The sequence below is a fragment of the Ixodes scapularis genome, unplaced genomic scaffold (genome assembly GCF_016920785.2).
Source record: "Ixodes scapularis isolate PalLabHiFi unplaced genomic scaffold, ASM1692078v2 PGA_scaffold24__2_contigs__length_7659602, whole genome shotgun sequence".
Taxonomy (NCBI): Eukaryota; Metazoa; Arthropoda; class Arachnida; order Ixodida; family Ixodidae; genus Ixodes; species Ixodes scapularis.
This window is the reverse complement of record NW_024609851.1, coordinates 429,259-435,258: the sequence shown is the minus strand read 5'-3', so window position 1 is coordinate 435,258 and position 6,000 is coordinate 429,259.

The window sequence follows — 6,000 nt, the reverse complement described above, 5'->3', positions numbered from 1 at the left end:
CCAAACCGGGACCGGTTCTCCGGTTTGCTGTAACTCTCTATTATATGCCACCGATGCACATGATTCATAGGCGAAAATAAGACAATAGACACTTTCAAAATGGCCACCGTTGTCCCCGAAAACCCCCCCCCGGAAATTTTTTTCTGGGTACGGCCCTGCCTCTGGTCACCCCATTTCCGGGCACTTGGACTGTCCTTACTGACTTCCTGCTACGCCTACAAATGACCATGCTGCCAGCTGTAGCCCGCTTCTTGAGCGATCCAGGCAGCCACAGGTCGACTATCTTCTGATACCTTCTAGACGTTAGAGGCATACCGTGAGTCGCGGCCCATCAAGTGCAACACTGGATCCGTAGATTTCAGGTCGAGCTGAGCCGAGCGATTTCATGTCATCGAGATAGCTGCTGACACCTGACCGGCATCGGGCACGGACGCCTGCCCCTCTGGTCACCCCATTTCCGGACACTTGGACTGACCCTACTGACTTTCTGCTAGCGCCTACAAGGAACCATGCTGCCAGCTGTAGCCGACTTCTTGAGCGATCCAGACAGCCACAGGTGGACTACTGATACCTTCTAAACGTTACCGGCATACCGTGAGTCGGCGCATCAAGTGCAACACTGGATCCGCAGATTTCACGTCGAGCTGAGCCGGGCGATTTCATGTCACCGAGATAGCTGCTGACACCTGATCGTCATCGGGCACGGACGCCTTCCCCTCTGGTCACCCCATTTCCGGACACTTGGGCTGACCCTACTGACTTCCTGCTACGCCTACAAATGACCATGCTGCCAGCTGTAGCCCGCTTCTTGAGCGATCCAGGCAGCCACAGGTCGATTATCTTCTGATACCTTCTAAACGTTAGAGGCATACCGTGCGTCGCGGCACATCAAGTGCAACACTGGATCCGCAGATCTCAGGTCGAGCTGAGCCGAGCGATTTCATGTCATCGAGATAGCTGCTGACACCTGATCGTCATCGGGCACGGACGCCTTCCCCTCTGGTCACCCCATTTCCGGACACTTGGGCTGACCCTACTGACTTCCTGCTACGCCTACAAATGACCATGCTGCCAGCTGTAGCCCGCTTCTTCAGCGATCCAGGCAGCCGCAGGTCGATTATCTTCTGATACCTTCTCAGCGTTAGAGGCATACCGTGAGTCGCGGCGCATCAAGCGCAACACTGGATCCGCAGATTTCAGGTCGAGCTGAGCCGAGCGATTTCATGTCATCGAGATAGCTGCTGACACCTGACCGTCATCGGGCACGGACGCCTGCCCCTCTGGTCACCCCATTTCCGGACACTTGGGCTGACCCTACTGACTTCCTGCTACGCCTACAAATGACCATGCTGCCAGCTGTAGCCCGCTTCTTGAGCGATCCAGGCAGCCACAGGTCGATTATCTTCTGATTCCTTCTAAACGTTAGAGGCATACCGTGAGTCGCAGCGCATCAAGCGCAACACTGGATCCGCAGATTTCAGGTCGAGCTGAGCCGAGCGATTTCATGTCATCGAGATAGGTGCTGACACCTGACCGTCATCGGGCACGGACGCCTGCCCCTCTGGTCACCCCATTTCCGGACACTTGGGCTGACCCTACTGACTTCCTGCTACGCCTACAAATGACCATGCTGCCAGCTGTAGCCCGCTTCTTGAGCGATCCAGGCAGCCACAGGTCGATTATCTTCTGATTCCTTCTAAACGTTAGAGGCATACCGTGAGTCGTGGCGCATCAAGTGCAACACTGGATCCGCAGATTTCAGGTCGAGCTGAGCCGAGCGATTTCATGTCATCGAGATAGCTGCTGACACCTGATCGTCATCGGGCACGGACGCCTTCCCCTCTGGTCACCCCATTTCCGGACACTTGGGCTGACCCTACTGACTTCCTGCTACGCCTACAAATGACCATGCTGCCAGCTGTAGCCCGCTTCTTGAGCGATCCAGGCAGCCACAGGTCGATTATCTTCTGATACCTTCTAAACGTTAGAGGCATACCGTGAGTCGCGGTGCATCAAGCGCAACACTGGATCCGCAGATTTCAGGTCGAGCTGAGCCGAGCGATTTCGTGTCATCGAGATAGCTGCTGACACTGACCGTCATCGGGCACGGACGCCTGCCCCTCTGGTCACCCCATTTCCGGACGCTTGGGCTGACCCTACTGACTTCCTGCTATGCCTACAAATGACCATGCTGCCAGCTGTAGCCCGCTTCTTGAGCGATCCAGGCAGCCACAGGTCGATTATCTTGTGATACCTTCTAAACGTTAGAGGCATACCGTGAGTCGCGGCACATCCAGTGCAACACTGGATCCGCAGATTTCAGGTCGAGCTGAGCCGAGCGATTTCATGTCATCGAGATAGCTGCTGACACCTGATCGTCATCGGGCACGGACGCCTTCCCCTCTGGTCACCCCATTTCCGGACTCTTGGGCTGACCCTACTGACTTCCTGCTACGCCTACAAATGACCATGCTGCCAGCTGTAGCCCGCTTCTTGAGCGATCCAGGCAGCCACAGGTCGATTATCTTCTGATTCCTTCTAAACGTTAGAGGCATACCGTGAGTCGCGGCGCATCAAGTGCAACACTGGATCCGTAGATTTCAGGTCGAGCTGAGCCGAGCGATTTCATGTCATCGAGATAGCGGCTGACACCTGATCGTCATCGGGCACGGACGCCTTCCCCTCTGGTCACCACATTTCCGGACACTTGGGCTGACCCTACTGACTTCCTGCTACGCCTACAAATGACCATGCTGCCAGCTGTAGCCCGCTTCTTCAGCGATCCAGGCAGCCGCAGGTCGATTATCTTCTGATACCTTCTAAACGTTAGAGGCATACCGTGAGTCGCGGCGCATCAAGCGCAACACTGGATCCGCAGATTTCAGGTCGAGCTGAGCCGAGCGATTTCATGTCATCGAGATAGCTGCTGACACCAGACCGTCATCGGGCACGGACGCCTCCCCTCTGGTCACCCTATTTCAGGACACTTGGGCTGACCCTACTGACATCCTGCTACGCCTACAAATGACCATGCTGCCAGCTGTAGCCCGCTTCTTGAGCGATCCAGGCAGCCACAGGTCGATTATCTTCTGATTCCTTCTAAACGTTAGAGGCATACCGTGAGTCGTGGCGCATCAAGTGCAACACTGGATCCGCAGATTTCATGTCGAGCTGAGCCGAGCGATTTCATGTCATCGATATAGTTGCTGACACCTGATCGTCATCGGGCACGGACGCCTTCCCCTCTGGTCACCCCATTTCCGGACACTTGGGCTGACCCTACTGACTTCCTGCTACGCCTACAAATGACCATGCTGCCAGCTGTAGCCCGCTTCTTGAGCGATCCAGGCAGCCACAGGTCGATTATCTTCTGATACCTTCTAAACGTTAGAGGCATACCGTGAGTAGCGGCACATCAAGTGCAACACTGGATCCGCAGATTTCAGGTCGAGCTGAGCCGAGCGATTTCATGTCATCGAGATAGCTGCTGACACCTGATCGTCATCGGGCACGGACGCCTTCCCCTCTGGTCACCCCATTTCCGGACACTTGGGCTGACCCTACTGACTTCCTGCTACGCCTACAAATGACCATGCTGCCAGCTGTAGCCCGCTTCTTGAGCGATCCAGGTAGCCACAGGTCGATTCTCTTCTGATTCCTTCTAAACGTTAGAGGCATACCGTGAGTCGTGGCGCATCAAGTGCAACACTGGATCCGCAGATTTCAGGTCGAGCTGAGCCGAGCGATTTCATGTCATCGAGATAGCTGCTGACACCTGATCGTCATCGGGCACGGACGCCTTCCCCTCTGGTCACCCCATTTCCGGACACTTGGGCTGACCCTACTGACTTCCTGCTACGCCTACAAATGACCATGCTGCCAGCTGTAGCCCGCTTCTTGAGCGATCCAGGCAGCCACAGGTCGATTATCTTCTGATACCTTCTAAACGTTAGAGGCATACCGTGAGTCGCGGTGCATCAAGCGCAACACTGGATCCGCAGATTTCAGGTCGAGCTGAGCCGAGCGATTTCGTGTCATCGAGATAGCTGCTGACACTGACCGTCATCGGGCACGGACGCCTGCCCCTCTGGTCACCCCATTTCCGGACGCTTGGGCTGACCCTACTGACTTCCTGCTATGCCTACAAATGACCATGCTGCCAGCTGTAGCCCGCTTCTTGAGCGATCCAGGCAGCCACAGGTCGATTATCTTGTGATACCTTCTAAACGTTAGAGGCATACCGTGAGTCGCGGCACATCAAGTGCAACACTGGATCCGCAGATTTCAGGTCGAGCTGAGCCGAGCGATTTCATGTCATCGAGATAGCTGCTGACACCTGATCGTCATCGGGCACGGACGCCTTCCCCTCTGGTCACCCCATTTCCGGACTCTTGGGCTGACCCTACTGACTTCCTGCTACGCCTACAAATGACCATGCTGCCAGCTGTAGCCCGCTTCTTGAGCGATCCAGGCAGCCACAGGTCGATTATCTTCTGATTCCTTCTAAACGTTAGAGGCATACCGTGAGTCGCGGCGCATCAAGTGCAACACTGGATCCGCAGATTTCAGGTCGAGCTGAGCCGAGCGATTTCATGTCATCGAGATAGCGGCTGACACCTGATCGTCATCGGGCACGGACGCCTTCCCCTCTGGTCACCACATTTCCGGACACTTGGGCTGACCCTACTGACTTCCTGCTACGCCTACAAATGACCATGCTGCCAGCTGTAGCCCGCTTCTTCAGCGATCCAGGCAGCCGCAGGTCGATTATCTTCTGATACCTTCTAAACGTTAGAGGCATACCGTGAGTCGCGGCGCATCAAGCGCAACACTGGATCCGCAGATTTCAGGTCGAGCTGAGCCGAGCGATTTCATGTCATCGAGATAGCTGCTGACACCAGACCGTCATCGGGCACGGACGCCTCCCCTCTGGTCACCCTATTTCAGGACACTTGGGCTGACCCTACTGACATCCTGCTACGCCTACAAATGACCATGCTGCCAGCTGTAGCCCGCTTCTTGAGCGATCCAGGCAGCCACAGGTCGATTATCTTCTGATTCCTTCTAAACGTTAGAGGCATACCGTGAGTCGTGGCGCATCAAGTGCAACACTGGATCCGCAGATTTCATGTCGAGCTGAGCCGAGCGATTTCATGTCATCGATATAGCTGCTGACACCTGATCGTCATCGGGCACGGACGCCTTCCCCTCTGGTCACCCCATTTCCGGACACTTGGGCTGACCCTACTGACTTCCTGCTACGCCTACAAATGACCATGCTGCCAGCTGTAGCCCGCTTCTTGAGCGATCCAGGCAGCCACAGGTCGATTATCTTCTGATACCTTCTAAACGTTAGAGGCATACCGTGAGTCGCGGCACATCAAGTGCAACACTGGATCCGCAGATTTCAGGTCGAGCTGAGCCGAGCGATTTCATGTCATCGAGATAGCTGCTGACACCTGATCGTCATCGGGCACGGACGCCTTCCCCTCTGGTCACCCCATTTCCGGACACTTGGGCTGACCCTACTGACTTCCTGCTACGCCTACAAATGACCATGCTGCCAGCTGTAGCCCGCTTCTTGAGCGATCCAGGTAGCCACAGGTCGATTATCTTCTGATTCCTTCTAAACGTTAGAGGCATACCGTGAGTCGCGGCGCATCAAGTGCAACACTGGATCCGCAGATTTCAGGTCGAGCTGAGCCGAGCGATTTCATGTCATCGAGATAGCTGCTGACACCTGATCGTCATCGGGCACGGACGCCTTCCCCTCTGGTCACCCCATTTCCGGACACTTGGGCTGACCCTACTGACTTCCTGCTACGCCTACAAATGACCATGCTGCCAGCTGTAGCCCGCTTCTTGAGCGATCCAGGCAGCCACAGGTCGATTATCTTCTGATACCTTCTAAACGTTAGAGGCATACCGTGAGTCGCAGTGCATCAAGCGCAACACTGGATCCGCAGATTTCAGGTCGAGCTGAGCCGAGCGATTTCGTGT